The sequence below is a fragment of the Lycorma delicatula genome, chromosome 5 (assembly GCF_047948215.1).
Source record: "Lycorma delicatula isolate Av1 chromosome 5, ASM4794821v1, whole genome shotgun sequence".
NCBI lineage: Eukaryota > Metazoa > Arthropoda > Insecta > Hemiptera > Fulgoridae > Lycorma > Lycorma delicatula.
This window is the reverse complement of record NC_134459.1, coordinates 83,870,967-83,889,837: the sequence shown is the minus strand read 5'-3', so window position 1 is coordinate 83,889,837 and position 18,871 is coordinate 83,870,967. Positions and strand designations below refer to the sequence as shown.

Genomic DNA, 18,871 nt, shown 5'->3' with positions numbered 1-18,871 from the left:
TATAGAAGATGACATGCATCAACCTAACATCCACAAAATTTTGAAAAGGAAAAATTTTTGTGGATTTCATCCACAAAATGCATGAAATTAAAGATGTGCATATGAGATCCATGAATTAGATCATATGCAGTCTACTAGATAATTATTCAAATGTTGAAGAAAAGGATAAACTTAAACCTTTCCTAGATAATGTACCTGTTCATATCATCAAACTGTGTCAAATGAATCGTAAGAACCCTAGATCAACCAAACTTATTATATTCATTAGCACTAAGGATGTCAAATCAGTTCTCTTGAATAAAAACAGAATTATTAATAAAAATTGTTTTATTAGAAAGTATAAGAGCTGCGAAGATAATATTTTAGCAATGTCAAGAGTGAATTGAACTCTCTCATTAGTATTGGGGAAAAGAATTTGGCTATCAGATACATAAAAGGTATACCAACAATAATAAATAATAATAAAAATGCATTACTAATACTAGCATGTAAAAAACTCAATCATCATTTATCTGTTTACTACTAAAATACAAGTATATGTTCTAAATTAATTGATTTTCATAAAGCTGTATTAACTAGTCTTATTAAATATCATTATTATCATATAAATATTGCTGAATGATTCTATTTCTTTGAATGAGCTACAGTTGAATAATTATGTTATCTACAGATGTGAAGGAGGTTTTCAGCAAGTCCTTTTCAAGAGAAGGATTACTTACTATGGTAACCAAAAAATTTGAAGCTCTCCTACTACTTTATCCATATCTAAGGTTGAACAAATATCCATATTAATTGGTGTGTCATTTGGTAAACACTTCTTGGGCACTGTTTGCTTTCCTCTTACGTCTAAAATTGAGGTCTTAATTGATAAAATTATGTTGGTTGATTGGGAAGCTACACATTAATTTTAAATAAATAGATCAATGTGCCTTTCCTTCATTATAACTTATAAATTTAATCATATTGTTTGTTTGTTTAACACTTCGCCAGCCTAGTAGTATTAGGCTGGTATACATTAAAAATTTTGGTGTATTATATAAATATATGATGTTTAAAAGAGTTCACTACTGTTTGCTAAATTTATTATATAATATATACCGTAAAAGTGAGAGGTAATGATATTTAATTATACTTAACTATAAAAAATAATTAACATAATTATTTAACTATTATTTACTTGAATTTTTTAAAATAAAAATTATTTCCTTGTAACAGGATACCTAGAATAATTTTTGTATGTTTTTCTTAGCAGGAAAAGTATTAAACCACATATTTATACAAATTCTTAGGAATTGTTAAAGGCTATTTGTGAAATGTTGTAATCAAATTCATTATTTTTTCTAATATATCATCGTAAATAATGATAAATCGTTATGTATCAAGGTCAACCATTGTCCTGTTGTTTTTCATACACTTTATAAGGAAGGATAACAGTAAGAATTAATCTTATCAAATATATAGCATGCTTTATCTTACTGGTTAAATGCCCTTCCTCCCTTATTTGGTACATATAAAAGTAAATTTTTTGTAAAGTTGAGCCTGCAAGTGATTAGAGTGTATACATACTAAATAGAAAGCTCTCTTAATTATAGAAGCTACAGTAATAAAGTTCTGTATAATATGCAGTTATGTTTATTGAATTTAGCAGAATTTTTTTAACTATCTTTGTTATTTTGGATGTTAAACCCACGTTAGTAATATATTGTACAACAATTGGATAAATTATTATGCACACTCTCATAACTTGCAAATGAAATGAATATGCCTTGAAAGTACATTTTATTTGCTACAAAAGATTTCTTTTTTTTCTATGTAGTCATAGTTCACAGATAAGCATCTTCCATTTGTGAACTGGTTCACTCGTTTTGTCAATAAGAATCCTGATGATCTTTCCTTGATTCACGACCCCACTGCAACTTCTTTGCATTTTGAATTTCACTGTATTTGTTGTCAAAATGATGATTGTTGCTTTCAGTTTAATTAGGGAATACTCATATTCTTATTTCTACTTCAAAGAGATTGATTGATGCAAAACAGAAGTGTCCCTAATAATAATAAAAAATCATTATTAGTGCACATTTTAAAGACCCATTTTTTTCAACTTTCAGAAAAATGTTCATTAAATATTATAAAAATTCTTAAATCAGATAGCATGTTTCAAACCAATAATTACTATGTAAAATAGTGATCACCTCACATCTGTGAGGCAATGGCTGAAAAAGGTTGTAAAAAACATATATATGAAAAGTATTAACAGTTATTATATAAAGAAAATGCAGTATGTTAGTGGTGATTCTTAAAACTTACGCTAACTTTTATCTTAGGAAATGTTTGGTGTGGTAATTAAAACCTTGTCATAAGTTGCTGCCTATCTAAAATTTGCAATATTGTGTATTACATACTTGAAACTGAAACACAAAAATTTTTATGAGATTAAATTTTTTGTAGCTAAGTAGAATCAGATAAACTTAACTATCACAAACTTCTCAGCAGAAATTAAACTATTGTCGGAGTAAATTGTTGAATTTGTAACAGATGTAACTTGCTTGGAACAGATTTATAACCTTAAAGAAATGAATATTTTTTTTATTATGACTTTTATTTTTGTAGCCACACCATTTGGAAAGGTCCCAGTTCTTGAAGTAGATGGAAAGAAGTTGCACCAGTCTGTTGCACTTTCAAGATATTACGGTAAGAAAGCTGGTTTAGCTGGAAAAGATGAATGACCTTATGATTGATATAGCTGTCGATACTCTCAATGACTTTCGTCAAGGTATTATGTCATAACAAAATTTAAAAATATTAGTGTTTAAATATATTGTACTAAACATATTTTTTAAAGAATATTCTTAATGTGGAAAAGTCTAGCTAATTCAAAATCCAGGGAGTTAAATTTTTGAATTTTCAGTACTCATTATAATAAATAATGCAAAAGTTAAATAATAATATAAAGAAAAACAATGATAAGCACTTTAAAATAAATCAAATCATATTTTATATTTACAGATTGTTTTACTACTTGTTTTACAACTATACATTATAAAAGGTCAACATAGTGTTTCTTTCCCAGGAAAGCTGGAAAATATCAGTAAAAATAAATTTCTCAACAAAATATTGGAATCAATAATTGAAGAAGTAGATGCAATCAAATAAGAGGAGGCAATAATTGAAGATTGCCTGATAATTAAACAGAACAGAATTATATTAATATGTTATTAGTATGTTCTTTTTTAGAAAAAAAAAATCACAGTTAATAATAATAATGCATTTAATACATAATCAAAGTGAAGCTAATGTAATGGAGTCGTCTAATAGACATTGTGTTTAGAAACTATAAAAAAGAAAGAAGTAAAGGGGCATTAATACCGATCTCTGTGGTGGAGTGGTAGCAAATTGGTCTTTCATCCAGAAGTCCTGGATTTGAAGTCTGGCATGTCATTTTTCACACTACAAAAAATTCATTATCATCCATCCGTAAGTGTAAGTTGGTATCCAAATTAGTTGATTCAGTCTGGAGATATCAGCAAAAAACAGGCCATCAAATATATATATATATATATATGTAATAAATTCTTCTGAAATTTTTCCATGCTAAAACTTTTTTGCAGTATTATATACGTTGACCAAATATATATATTTATATTTCATGCAATATTTGATAAAATTACATACTTTCCCTTACATTGTATTCTGTACTGATTAGCTATAAAATATGAGCACATAGCCAGGAAAGTAAAAATTAAAAGCAAAGAATGTTATTTACTTTTATCTCAATTATTGATAAGTCTTTCGATTCCTTCCATTCTTCACACATTCGATATATCTGCTTTGTTATTCAGAATTAATGAAGACAAATTAAACTTAAAAGTTCATTCTTTTCAAATAATTGCCAATCCATTGGTATTTTTTTTTTTTAATAGATCAAACAGTTCAGAATCTACACATTACATAATTTTGATCTTTTAACAATTTTGCAAAATTTAAAAAAAAGATTTAACACAAAATTATTTTGAACATTTTATAATTTGTAGAAATATGAAAATGATGTTTTTGATATTATTGAAAACAATAGAATTGTATTATTCAAAATGCTGTATTCAATATGAAACGTAATAAAAATCATGAAAAAATTTGAAATATTTATATAAATATTGTGGTACTTCCTGATTAAATGGAGGCCACTTGTTTTCAGAAGGAAGAATGATGTTTTTAAAAAACTAAAACATTTGATTTGATTTTATTAATCTAACCAAACTTAACCTATGCTCACTTCGTTCGCTAGTTAAGGTTAGCAAGCATAGGTTAAGTTTGGTTAGATTATATGTATAATTATATTTATGTATTTAAAAAAAAAAAAACATTGGGGCACAGCTCATCACTATTTAGATTCATATCTCACTGAATATGTGTGGCGATCAGCGGCCGGTGGCAACATATTCACAAGGCTCGTCGGTGACACCATCAAGTTTTGGAACTCTGTTCAAGCACAAATGTAGTTTGTAAATTTTCAGAAATTTTTTATCATATAAATAAAGGCCTATACTGTGTGAAAATGTTTGAGTTTTTTTCAGAATATAATGAAAGTAACCTGAAATACATTTACACACCTAAAACGTTATTAATACATGATTGATGTTTTAACAAGTTATGCATTTTGTTTATCTCTGGTAAACTTGAAAATTATACAAAATTAGATTAATATGTGTTAGGAAATGTAGGTAGACTCCTTGATATTTAATTTTAATGAACAAAAACATTTTGTAATTTCATTTAAATTACTAATTAAAACACAAAATTCAGATGTGTATTCACATAAAAAGACTATTACAACTTTTTTTTATTATGAACATGCAAGTTAAAAAAATGAATATAGAAGTATGTTACATAGAACACAAAGTACAATTCATGAGAGAATTCAATAATATGCTATAAGTAATGACTGTATTCACAAAAATCGTTCACTTTACTTTTTTGAGGGGTGTTATTAAATAATATTTTTTATTGAAATTTTGCATATCTAAAAATGTACTTTATTCATAAAGTAGTAGTAAAATAAAAGCATTTCTGTCATTTTCTAGAGTTTTAATTTTTTGTACTGGAGGGGTGAGTGAGATTTGTTTAACAAATCAAAATGTGGTTACCTTCACACTCTTATAAATATGTTTATGCATATGATTTTTATAACATATGTCTTCAATCAAAGAACTGTAAATTATAATTAAAATTTTGTTTACTACTGCCTTTAGAATTCATTGTAGATTAATTTGATCTTTTTCATTTTGCTCTATGTTCAATTTTAACCATTTTCAAATTTTATAGTATGATAAAGAAATTTATTTTTTAATTGGGTAAAAATATTATGAACTATATTTTTATTTACATATCAATGTTTAAGTAATTACTAGATGTGTCAGTTGAAGTTCTTGTAGTGAGGATTTTATTCTTTATTATTAATATTAAGTTTTATCCTGGTCCACCATCAGTGAATTGCATCATCAAAAAAGGGAATTTTTCTATAAAAAAAAGTTTGGTAAGTTCATTTCTGCCCTACACCTGTTTGTACAATGTAATTTTTATTTCTAATATGATAATTAGTATTTATTGTACTTACCTAATATTTTTACTAATTCTGCAGTTTTGTGGTCCTTTGTCCAGTGTTCTGCTCCATATGTGGCTTCCGTTTTATAACTGTGTTGTAATGTCTTATTTATGGATAGGCATTTTTACTGTAGGTGTACCAGGTTAACTTTTGTCCTTTAGTTACTTTGTTCTTGTTTGGATTGAGGTGTTTTTTCGTTTCTATTGAGGCGTTACTATTTCTAAGAAGTACTTAAATTTGGTTTCTATTTTGACTACTATTGTTCATGTTTACTTCTCTTAATTGCATACATTTTTGGGCATAATTTCTGTCTTTTCAAATGATATTTTGAGGCCAATTTTATTTGCAATGTTTTATCAGTGTTTTACCTCCAATCTATGTCATTTGCTAACAGTGCCTAGTTCTTGGCGAAAATAAGGCAGTTTGTTTTAATTTTTTGGCCTGTTTTTGTTTTTGAGCCATTCCCACATTACCATTTCCTGAATGCACTTGAATAGTAGTGGTGAGAGTCCATCATCTTGACGCAGCCCTGTTTTGGTCTCAAATGGTTCAGTGTTCACCTCTGAATTTCACTTTTGACTTAGTGTTTATGAAGGTCAGTTTTATCATGTTTATCAGTTTGGAATGTAGTCCAAGGTGTCTGATAATTTTTAATAGGGTTTATCTGTGGATGCAATTGTATGCTTTCTTGAAGACCATAAATGTTATCACCATGTCTCTCCTTCTTCTTCTGAAAGGAAAGGTCTGAAACCTCTGTGGTATTCTCCTAGGTTTTTTCTCGAGTTGTAAATTGGTCCTGATGAGGATGATTCTTGAAAGAATTTTGTATGTTCTGTCTAGTAGTAAGATTTCCCTGCAGTTGTTAGGGTCCATTTTGTCTGTGTTTTTGTGTAGTAGGTAGATGAGAGCTGTCATTCAGTGTTCTGGTAGTTCCTTGATCCAGATGTGTTGTCAAGCTGTTGATGAAGGGCAATTTTTACTGGTCTTTCTGCATGTTTCTGGATCTCTACAAAGGTCTGATCTTCTTCCAGTACTTCGTAATTTTTCATTGCACCCAGAACTTGGTCTTCTTTTATTGTGGGAGGTTTGATGTCTTCCGGTGATGTTATTGGGATCCTAGTGTCGAAGTTTAGGAGTTCTGTTGGTTTTTTGCAATTTAGGAGTTCGTCCTATCCTATGTAAATATTTCACATAGGATTTCCATACTGTTTTCATTGTTGTGGGCCAGATTTTGATTTTTATCAGTCATTAGTAAAGTTGGGGGTTCGTATTTTTGGAGTTGTTTTTTTGAAGGTTTTGTGGTAGTCTCTTGACTGCATTTTGTTGAATTCTTCTTTTATTGATTTCAGTGTGTCTTTATGGTGTTGTCTTTTAATTTTCCTTAGGGTTTGGGTGGTGCTTTTCTTTGTTTTACTACATTTGGAAGGATGTTTCTGATTTTTTTGATGTCACTTCTCCACTGTTTTGTCACATTTGCTGATCCACCATTCATGTTTTTTATAAGGTTTTATTGAGGTCAGTTCTTCTGTGGTTTGTTTAAGCTTGTTGACAGTTTTCAAGTTTATCCTTGATTGTTATTTTTTTTGGTTGCGTTTTGGTAATTTTCATTCTTGATTAGTTGGTTAGGGCCCATTTTTCTTTTAGTTTTATGGGCTTGGCTTATTTGCTTTCTTTGGAAAGTGAATTTAATTTTAATTTTGACTATGTAGTGATCTGAACCTGTGTCCATTCCTCAGAGGACTTTTACATTGTAGATCTTGTAATAGTGTCTGTCCATGAAGATATGATTTAGTTGCCATTCTCCTTTAGTGTAGTCAGGGTGTTTCTAGGTTTTGAGTTTTTGAGGTTTCCTCTTGAGATATGTGGATTTTGAGATGAGGTTGTGGTTTCTGCAGATATTGATGGGTCTCTGTCTGTTTTCATTTGCTCTCTTTTGGGAAGGCTATTTTCCGATGATGTTGCAGTATCTTCTTTCTCTGCCTAGTTGAGCATTGAAGTCTCCAATTAGGTAATATTATTATTTCTGGTCTGCTTTATTATTGTGGAGCCATGGGCATTTATCATGGTACAGATTTTATTAGATGCTTTAAGATGAGTTTTGAGATGCTTTAGGATTGTGACTTGAATTCTTGTATGGAATTTATTATTTTGTGACTGTCAAAAAGCCTGTTTCAAACTGTGGAACGCTTTTTATCACTTGTCTTCCCAGATATACCTTTGCAGTCAATATCCTTGAGATTCCATGGCATCCTGGTCGGTGTTTCTTATTTCCTGCAGTCTCATGATGAGAATTTTGTATTAGTCCATTAGGTCAGTTATTTTTAGTACACCGGTCTGCATGAGTGAGTTTACATTGTGTGTGTGTTTGTGTGTGGAAATATAAGTGATTTGCTTCGGTTTGATTTTGTATTCTTGTTTGTGTATGCAGTGTTAAGGCATTCCAGTATTTCTGGTCACATTATCTTCTAATTGGCAGTCCAACGTATCAGAGTGCTGCTTCTCTGAACTCAAGTGTTGCTTCGTTGAGTCGGTGGAGTATTTCTTAAAAGACCTTTCCTGATTGGCTGTGAGGCGGGTCATTTTTGGTGGAACTAGGTCCCAATTTACAATTAAGATGTGATCTAATGAGATGATAGTGGGATATGTCTCAATAGATAAAGTTCTGAAGTTTGTTTAGATTCAGTTTACTGGGCAAATTTTTCCTATTTTTTCCGGATGTATTCAGATGCACCTCATGGAGGCTTGATCGGACTTTTGTTGACGTAATTTAAAAAAAAGTGATTCTAAACATTACATCTGGATAGTTTTTTATTAACTAAATAAATTTTTTATTAAAAAAAAAAATGTTATAAATTAACAAAATTTATTTTTTTAAACATTAAATAACTTTTCCTTTTTTTATATTAGTTCCTATGCTTGTCTTATTACTAGGAGCCTTAAAAAATGAACCCCATGTCCTTTCAGAATTAAAACAAACATAATAATTCTTGGGGGGGGGGGGAACATAGGGAGCACTAAATACTTTTCAAAGTATAAGAGAGAATGCTACCAGCTCAGTTATTCATTAAAATATACTCCAATGCTGCAAGATCCTGAATTAAATCAAAACAAATTTATATTAGACGCTTTTAATCAATAAATTTCTTTGTTACCAATGTATTGGTTGTTGGGAATACTGTCGAATGAATAAATCTAAAGATTATTCAGTCATGTGCTGGAAAAGATACTATTTATTAAAAAACTATTTCATTTCTAATTTTTTTTTTTTTTTTAGCTGTTGCTAGCTGGTTTTATGATCCAATTGATGATTCAAAATTAAGTAAATATGAACCTTTGATGAAAGAGACTGTACCATATTACTTAAACAAGTTTGAAGAACACATAAAGGAAAATGGTGGTTACCTTGCAAATGGAAAAGTAAGTAATTATATTTTATAAGTAAGTTTATAAATGAAAATTAATAGTTAATAATTTAACTGTAAATTATTACATAATATAGGCGATTCATAAACCACCTATGAACACACCAAAATACCAAGCTTAATATAAACTTAATTATAAACACAATTTATATAATAATAAGCTTTTCAAGTTCATCATCAGTTATAAAATTAAAAAAAAAATAGTGTAAATTCTATTACTTATAAATAGCAATAATATATGGTCTTTCACTTTCAGCACAAAAAGTGAAATTGCAGTAAAACAAACAGTATTTGTAATATCAACCAAAAATGTTTTTTTATTTTGAAGCTTATAATGAAAAACAATATCATTCATATAGCCTCCAAGACTTTATTTGTCAGCTGAGTCTTATCAACAAAATTTTACGTGACTTTCACACAGATTGGCTTGAATTTTACTAATCCATCAAATTTTGCTTTCAAGTCATCAGTCGTCAGTGATTTGTTGTTATAGACTTGTGTCTTAACATAACCCAGAGAAAAAAGTTAAAGGGAATCAAATTATATGATCTTGGTGGAAAATTGACATTATATCTTGAAATTATCAAATCACCAAACTTTTGACACAGTTACTGAATTATTTCAGCAACTGTGTGGCATTTGGCACCATCCTTTTGATACCACATTTCATTCAAATCAAAATTTTCTAAATTTGCAAACAAAAATTTCACGATTTATCGCTTGATAGCATTCATCTTGCTGCTTCTAGTTCATTTTCAAAAAAAGGTGGCCAGTGATGCCACAAGAGCCCGTAATTCACACCAAACAATGATTTTTTTTCAGATGTAATGGTCATTGTTGAATCATTTGTAAATTGGAAACATCCCAATAATGAGTCTCATCTGAAATAATGATTTTTTTTTTAATGAAAATTATAATCCACTTCAAGGTGCCTTAGAGTCCAATCAGCAAACTGTCTATGCAAAGAATGGCTTTAATTCTTGAGTTAGTTTAATCTTAGATGGGTGTAGATCAAGAAGATCTTGATGCAAAATTCACCATGTTGTAGTTGAAGAAAGGCCCAATTCTTGTGAATGATGAGAAACCGATAAATTTGATTTTCATTAACATTTGCACTTGCAACAACAATATTCTCTTGACTCCTTGGATTTCTTTTGTGAATTGGTGTTTCAACATCATGTAGAAAAAATGTTCTCTGAATTTTTTAATCAAACAATGAATTGTGCTTTTTTTGGCCAATTATGCGCAGTATAAATATCACCAAGTGCACAATTTGTAAACATTGTTTAGGTGTCTATGAATTTGAAAGACCCCTAATGTTAGTAACAGTTATGATTTGTTCTTGTAAAGAAGTCATCTGTGCAAACCCGTATGTGTGAGGTCTGTTCAAAAAATAACTTCTTCTAAAAAAAAAAAAAAGGTTTTATTGAATATTTGTAGCAATGTATAATTAGTCTACTTCAAAGTACTCTTATTACTTTTGTACCCACTTTTCCAACATTCCTTCAATTTTGAGATTCATTTCTAGAGTATACTGTTCAAAAAAGCTGTCAAGAGTGTTCTGTGAATTTTCTTGTATGGATTCTATTTTATCACATCTTTGTCCTTTTAATGGCAATTCTAATATTAGTAATAGAAAAAGCAGTAGAGGCTAGATGGAGGGTGAGGAATAACATTTATTAAATTTTTTTTTATAAAACTTGCAAATAAGCAGTGATAAGCATGTTGTTAGCACACATTGTCATGGTGAAGGAAGGGATTGTCATGCCAAACTACTGATCTCTTTCTACTTTCAGCTCACTACTTATTTCTAGTCAGTATCATAGTGTCAGAGCAGGAGGTATCATCATGCATTGCACAAAGTATTATTAAATTTCTCATGGCAGAGGGTGTGAAACCATCCAAAATTTTTAGAAGACTTCAAGGACAGTTCGGGGACCATACACTTGAATTTTACTAATGCATCAAATTTTACTTTCAAGTCATCAGTCGTTAGCGATTTGTTGCTACAGACTTGTGTCTTAACATAACCCAGAGAAAAAAGTTCAAGAAAAAAGACTCAAGTGTATGATTGGCATAAGCAGTTTTCAGAAGAACGAGAACTAGTTGAAAATGAAAGTTACTAACGTCACCCAAGGACAAGTGCTGCTGCTGAAAACATTCTCATTGTTGGTCGTCTTAACGAGGACAACCATTGATTAACAGTTGCAGAAACTGCTTCTGAGATTGAAATAAGCTACGGCAGTGCTGAGGCAATCATTATTAGTGATCTTGGATTTAAAAAAGTGGCAGCACAATGGGTCCCTCATCTTCTCACCGAAGGTCAGAAGCTCTATTGGCTAGAAGTGTGCCAGCAGTTGTTGAGTCATTACCAAGCTGAAGGATAATTTTTTTTTGCATCAGAGCTATGAAACTTGGGTGCATCATTACACACTATTTTAATCAACTGTTTTAATCAAAACGGGCAAGTATGTAGTAGCGAAAAAAGAGAAAAACTGCACCTATTAAAGCCAAAACTCGACTGTCAGCTGGAAAGGATCTGGCTACAATGTCTTTTGATATCAAAAGAGTTTTGCTGTTGATTTTCTACATAAACATCATGCAATGAATTCTGTGTACTACTGCCACCATTTAGATGAAACAAAACTCATATATCGTCAAAAAAGATGTCAATTTCCAATCCGAAATGTCATTCTGCTTCACAACAACGCTCAGCCCCATTCCACGACTCAACTCAAGAAAAAATTGCATCCTTATTCTGGACTACACTGGAGCATTCTCTAAACAATCCACATATATCGCCCTGCGATATCATTTTTTTGGCCCACTAAAAGAAGCACTTGGAGGACAGAAATTTGAAGACAATGCTGCTGTTGAAGCATTAGTGCGCAATTGGTTGACGTCATGCCCACATTCATTTTACGATAGTGGGATCAAAAAGCTATTTATTTGTCGGGGAAAAATGTTTCCAAAAGAGGATATTATGTAAAAAAATAATATTCTGAGTATGTATTGTTACAATCCTTCAATAAATTATAAAACAAAAATTCCGGTTTATATTTAATTTACTCTCGTACATCTTCATTAATTTTATTATTGAAATCATAAATATAATAATATTTTTCTGAGCATTCAGTGTTTTGTAGTGAAAGAATATTTTTATATTTTTTGAATTTGTTATTTTATAATTGTTTTTAATGTGTATTAATTTACTGATATCCCCATTGCATCAGGTTTATTCTGGAATTTCTCTTGATTTATAGCATCAAACTCTTCCCTAAGGTCTCATTATTGAATGTAATATACTAATAAAATAGAATATATTATAATTCTTGTTCAACTGCCTGTTCTTGAGGCCTCCCACGAGGTTTGCAAATCAGCTAATAAAAGTCTTCTAGCCATGTTCTTGGCCATTCCATTTTAAATCCTCTGCAGTATTTGTGCCGGGATTTAACAGGAGACACCCCTGATATAACCTCTATTGCATTTCTTGAAACTGTTTTGTAAGATGATACTATACTGGTAGCGACTTTTCATTGTAACTCCGGGATGCTGGCCTTCCTCTTTATTTCAAAGGCGTCTGCCCATGTTGGCATCGTATAATATATGATAGATGTTGCAACTGATGATATAAGCCTTCTTTTTGATGAGTGCAGCCCTCTATGATTATTCATTAACCTACCTAGCCTATTCATCATGATTTCCACTCTATCAATGACTTTGTTTAAATGTACATTAGACCATCTATTGGTTTGTAATCACACATCCAGGTATTTTACACATCTGGACGTGGGGATATTGTAGACTCTGATATCTCTGATTCCCCTTCTTCTAGTGAAAGTGATTGCCGATGTCTTGTTACGGGCCAGACAAGCCTCTATCCTCCATCCAACCCTCTGCTTTGTCAAATTGCCGCAGCAGCCAATTCCTCAACATCGTGTTCTGTTTTACCACATAGTCATTCACAATGCCCCTCGGGTAGCCACTAACATTCCTCTCAGAAAGCACCTCATTGATCATTGGCCAAGGAAGACTTCCAAAAGCGTTCCTGACGTCTAAGAGGACCATAAGTGGGATTCTCCTGTGACACTAGGAACCACTGGCCCACTCGAGGACATGTCTCAGGGTGTCGACAGTGGACCTCCCCCCTCACAAATTAATATTGCTTGGAAGAGAGTCCACCCTTCATCTCTATTTCTGCCCACAATCTATTTACAAGCAATCTCTCAAATAACTTTCCTATCATGTTAAGGAGACAGATAGGTCAGTAAGTGACTCTGTCCTGCTTCAGTTCACTTATTTTAGGGATGAGAACTATACTTGACTCTTCCAGCAATCTGTGAATCTTGAGCCCTCCAGAGCCTGATTAAATGTATCCAGTATTAGCCACCAGTGTTCTTACTATCGCACCATGAACCTGATCCAGGTCTGGGCTTTCAGGATGCAGCCTAGTAGTGGCACCCATAAGTTCGTCAATTGAAAACATTGTATTGTGTTCTACCTGAATCTCATGCCAGTCGATTTCAGTTACCAGGGTTATTCTGTAACTGCTTGTAACACATCCTCATGGGGAGAGGGGGAAAGGTTGTCCAAACCTATCCATTACTATTTTATACGCACCCAGACTTGGTCGTCGTCCAGACTAAAAATTAACTCAACCCAAGCCTTGGCCTTAGCAGCCTTGGTCACACATTTAAGTCCATTCCTTGCAGTGCGGTATGCCTCTCATCTGTTCTTCTGTTCCATCTAGTATCACACTGGGGTCTGCCTACAGGATAGTGTGGCAGTTCGTTTCTCAGCTATGTCTGGTGACTACCAATACACTCGATGTTTTCCCACTCCATCTTGCAATCTTTCTCTTCTACACATATCACTCAAGACCGACAACCTTTCAGCTGTGATCGGGTTAGTCCTATCAAACATGCCTGAAACTTTATCAGCTACAGTTTTGGCCTGTCTTTCGCTAGGCTTCCAGCAAGGTATGCGTGCGTATCCTGACCAGACACTTTCAACTGTGAATGTTATAGCTCTATGATCAGTGGCCAACTCATCATGCTTTACCTTTCAATCACCAATCGTCACCATGATCCTGTCAGATACTGCCATCACATCCACCACCGAGCTCCTCCCCCTGCCAATGTATGTGGTGACAAGGTCCGTGTTACACACAAGTCCAACCACTGAAAACATGGTCGCCATTACATATGCTCTTGCAGTAAATATTCTGTCACCCAGCTCGTGATTCCAAGTTAAAGTTGCCCATCAACACAATGGGTTTTCTGCAACGTCTGATCCAGCTCGATTCCTGAAATAGTTCCATCCCTGAGTTGGGCGAGATATAGCCTCCGATCAGTACATGGTCTGTCAACTCAACCGCTACAATTCCATTACCTCTTGTAACAGGTCTGTGTATATCGACTGGAGACATTGAAGATAGTCGCACCCGCGTTCCAGTTTACCTCCCGTGTGTGGGCTTCCTCTCTCCTCTTGTTTGGCTTCGCAATGGTCAGGAAACCAATTTCCTTACCTAGAGCCATTCTCCAGATGAGGTCATGCACCACTGCACTTCAGTTGGCATTGACCTGCATGTTCTTCATTGTCCACACTGTTCACAGACCCACTATTTGTCCGATGGCCAACTATCCTGCACTTAATACACTTGAGGGCTCAGTTCAAGCCCTCTTTTTGTGGCCCAAACCACCACATTTATAACACCTGCCAGTTCTATCCGTTCCGTTGCACTGGGAGGAGATGTGTCTGTTCTCCCACCATCTAAAACAATGTGTGTCGGATCTAATCTGCAGAAAAGTTTCATTGTCGTCCTCTAATTTCTGATTATAAATACATTCTGGATGTCCCCATAGGCAGGGCAGTTTGAGGAGACCCTGAACTCGTCTTGGTCCCCTACAACCTGAGTAACCGTATCCCTGACCTTCGCCTTCATCATTTCCTTGTCCAAATCTTTCAAATGGACCACTGTCCTTTGGCTGTCTTTCATTTTTAAGTTGATTTGCAAGTCTGCACCTCTATCACATAGCACTGTTGTCAGTCCTTCAGCATATTCATGTCCTTTGGTTCGTATACAAAATTCATCATTGCTACCCTTTCTCATTGACAAAACCTCGCCAGCCTCCTCTCTGGTAACAGACTTTTTAATTGTTCTGAGGAGATCCGCATATGTTTTCGTAGATAATTTCACAACAAGAGTACTACTTTCTGCTAGTGCTGGTATTGTCAATTTGACCACCGGGACTACTTAACCTAGGGTCTTTACTGCTGCTGGTGGCATCTCCATCTTGATTTTATCGAATCTGCTCCTCAAGGTGTACAGTAAGGCATTATGCTCTCCCTCCACCGCGTTGAACAATATCTTGTATTACCTTGTATAATACTTGCTTTACTCCTTCCCATGATTATTGATTCATTCTTTATAATGTCTCCCGATCTTATCTTAGGAACCTGTGTTGCTGCTCCAACAGATCTCCATCAGCGTTCAATACCCTAAACTGACAACTGTCATTCTCTGCCTGCGCAGTGCTAGCCACCTGCTGAACATACTGTGTCATGTCTATGGGCCATCTCTTGTTTGCCAAGCCAATAAGCTCATCAACTGTCAGCTATTCATCCAGTATTTTCTTCATGTCAAACAATTGGTTCATCAGTTTGCATTGCTGGCGTTATTAGATTTAATGGCGTTGATATTTCTGTCAAGTCCAACAACTTGTTGAGTATGGCCTGCAGTTCTTTTTCATGTGTATTGATGTAATCCTTCAATTATGTTTCATAATTTTGCCTTGAACATATATGGCTAAGCCCAGTCTGTCAAAACTTTAAGGTCCTGAGGCAGGGCTTCTTCTTCCTCAGTTGACCACTGCTTTGGTCTCTTCCTGCCTTCGTCTTTCTTGCTTGTTTTTGCTTGGTTGGACCCAGCTGAAGTCGTGGGAGCCGATGCCTCTTCTTCCATATGTGTTTATGTGTTTTTTCCGTGCCATGGTGGTAAGAGGAATTGAAATCGAATTCAATTCCTATTACCACCAGGGTGTTGTATGCCCAATTCTGAGTCCTCCAACACCACACACAATGGGGTTCGGGTGAGTTGGGGTGAAAGGGAAAGGAGAAAATTAGGAAAAGGTGTTCCCCTTAAATCTGTCTCGGGACTTAAGAAAATTTCACTAACCTGTGTAAAGACAAAATATTTTCCAAGTTCTTGTTTATGTGTACACTCTGCTTGTAGAAACTTGCAACACAAAGAAACATTCAATTAAAGATTTATTGAATATACCAATAATGTTGATATCACAAAAACCAATAAAAAAATAAGTGCATCATCCAAAATTCTTACCAATCACTACTAAAACACATCCACTAATATTTAAGCCAACAGTTCCAGTTGTCCAAATTACAAAAAAGTCCAAAAAATCAAAAGTTGCAGAGCAGATCAACACAGTACCAGTACAGTGGTGGAGTACCAGTGTAGACAGTTCACAGTACCAGAGTTCTTACTCAACTTCCCAATATGAAAATGCAGGTGATATTCACTCTACCTGTTTCGTTCATTTTGTTCATCATAAGGTCGGACTACATAATCAACATTATTTTCAGAAAAACTATTTCTGACCTATTGCTTAAACTTCAGATACTAAATATGTGTTTACAGTCAAAAAAAAAAAGCCAGTTACAAAACTGATTAACATACCTCTTTGTATAGGAAAGTGCACTGTAGAAAACGTATAGTGCTCTATGGAAAGTGCACTGTGTCCACTCAATCTACAAATTAGTATTTATAATATAATTATTTAATTATATTGAATTCAAGTTTTGGTACTTGAAATTGTTTTAATTCATTTTATAATTGATCATGTGATAATTTTTTGTGCCATGAATAATTTTTGGATGGTTATATTTTCATAACTGAGGTTTCCTATTAAATCCTAATTATAAATTATAGAATTATTAATTTTCATGTTTTTCCCTTAATTTTAGTTTTTTATTAAAATAGTATTTATGTTACATGTTCTTATACTGTGGTTTAAAATCGCCATCATAGCAATCATTTTAAAAAAAATGATAGAATAGCTGCAAAAATTAATTAAACATTAGTGAAATCCCCCTATGAGTATCAGTTTTTGATGTATATAAATAACTCCTTTAAGGGAGAAACCCTTGAAGAGTTTCATCTTAAAGACTTCAAATACTTGGATGAAATAGCTAATCCTACACCTTGGAAGCATAATTGTTTTCTGAAAATAATTATGTTTCATTTATAAAAGATTGGTAGAAATAAGACTGTCGAAGCTGCAGCAGTCTACACCTTAAAAGTATAATTGCTTTGCAGTAGCCATGTTACGTTATTAATAGCCATATGTTCTTCAATTTTTATATAAATTGATTATGAATTTGTTTGTAGTATTTTTTGTCTGTTTTATTAGCAGATGGCATCAAAAAGTTCTCAGAATAAGTCTAAAAAAATTTAAGCCTGCCAGTATTATTTAAAAATGGTCACCTTATGAACAGTCTCAGAAAATGTATACTGTCTTCCCTATATTTCTTCCACTATCAAAAACACTGGCAAAATCACTGTTGTTGAAGTCAATTTAGTAATACTTGAGATTGTATTGTATAAAATTTTTCTGTATATCAAATCTTTTAGTTTTAATTCATTCTGTGGAACAAGATAAAATTTTTTCATTTAGTTTACTTTATTTTAAGCGATTAAAATATTTTATGTTGTACAATCATATTTACTAATTCCTCTTGTTACACTTAAAGCCTCAATAAATGTTTTTTCCAATTAAAAACAAAGTTTAACACACTGTTATACAATTTTTAATTTTCATATAATTTTTTCAGCTTTCATGGGGAGATATCTATTTTGTTGCCATCATAGATTATTTGAATTTCATGCTTCAGTTGGACATCACTGAAAAACACCAATATATGACAGCTTTACGTGATAAAGTCGTCAATATTCCAAAGATTAAGGCGTGGATTGCAAAGCGTCCAGAAACTGATTGTTAAAGCAGATTTTCTCCTATTCTTCACAAACCATTTTATTATTTATTTTTGCACATACAAATATTAAATTTAAATCAGTGTACTTTGTAATGTGTAAGTTTTTTATTATTTGTAATGTGCCTTAATCATTTTATGGTAATTTTTTTTTTTTTTTTCATTAATAAAGTTAGTTCATAAATTTAGTTTTGTTTTATCCATTAAATTACATTCTTATTACCCAATTGCATTCCTATTAAATTAAATGTCTTTACATTGCACCCTTTAATTTTCAACATTTAATCTGAGTAATCTAACTTGAAAAAACTTGTCACACCTGAGATATTGTCAGATCCAAGAGAAGATCTTGCATCTAAAGTCTTTAATTTAAACTTTGAAATCTTATTACTTTTTATTCTTCTTTGCAGAAGAATAGTAATTATTAACATTTAAATTATTTTCTGATGATGGCATATTTAAACTAATACTATCCTTATTAAAATTACTAAAGAAAAACATATTAAACAAATTTGCACATTCCTTTAAATTATTTGTTGGCAAGATTTAACTTGCATGTACCTTCCTGAGTGAATGGACATACTTCCATGAGTTTTTAGGATCCAGAATAAAATCTGATTCTATATTTTTTATGTGATCACCATAACATAGTATTGGTAATCTTTTACATGAGATAAACATAATCTGCTTAATTTTAATTAATTATTATTATTTCAAAGCTTTGTAGTTAACCATCTAAATCCACATGCCCATCCAATAAAATGCTTACACTATTGTCAAGTAAGGCTCAACATTTAAAGCTGCAGATTTTGTTAGGAGCAGACCTGGTATAGGGCTCACT

At 32.6% G+C, this 18,871-nt stretch overlaps 1 pseudogene; it reads left to right on the top strand.

Moving 5' to 3' along the window:
- Positions 1-18,218, top strand: part of LOC142325696 (uncharacterized) — a 49,734-nt pseudogene extending 31,516 nt beyond the window's left edge.
- The last annotated feature ends 653 nt before the right edge of the window (positions 18,219-18,871 follow it).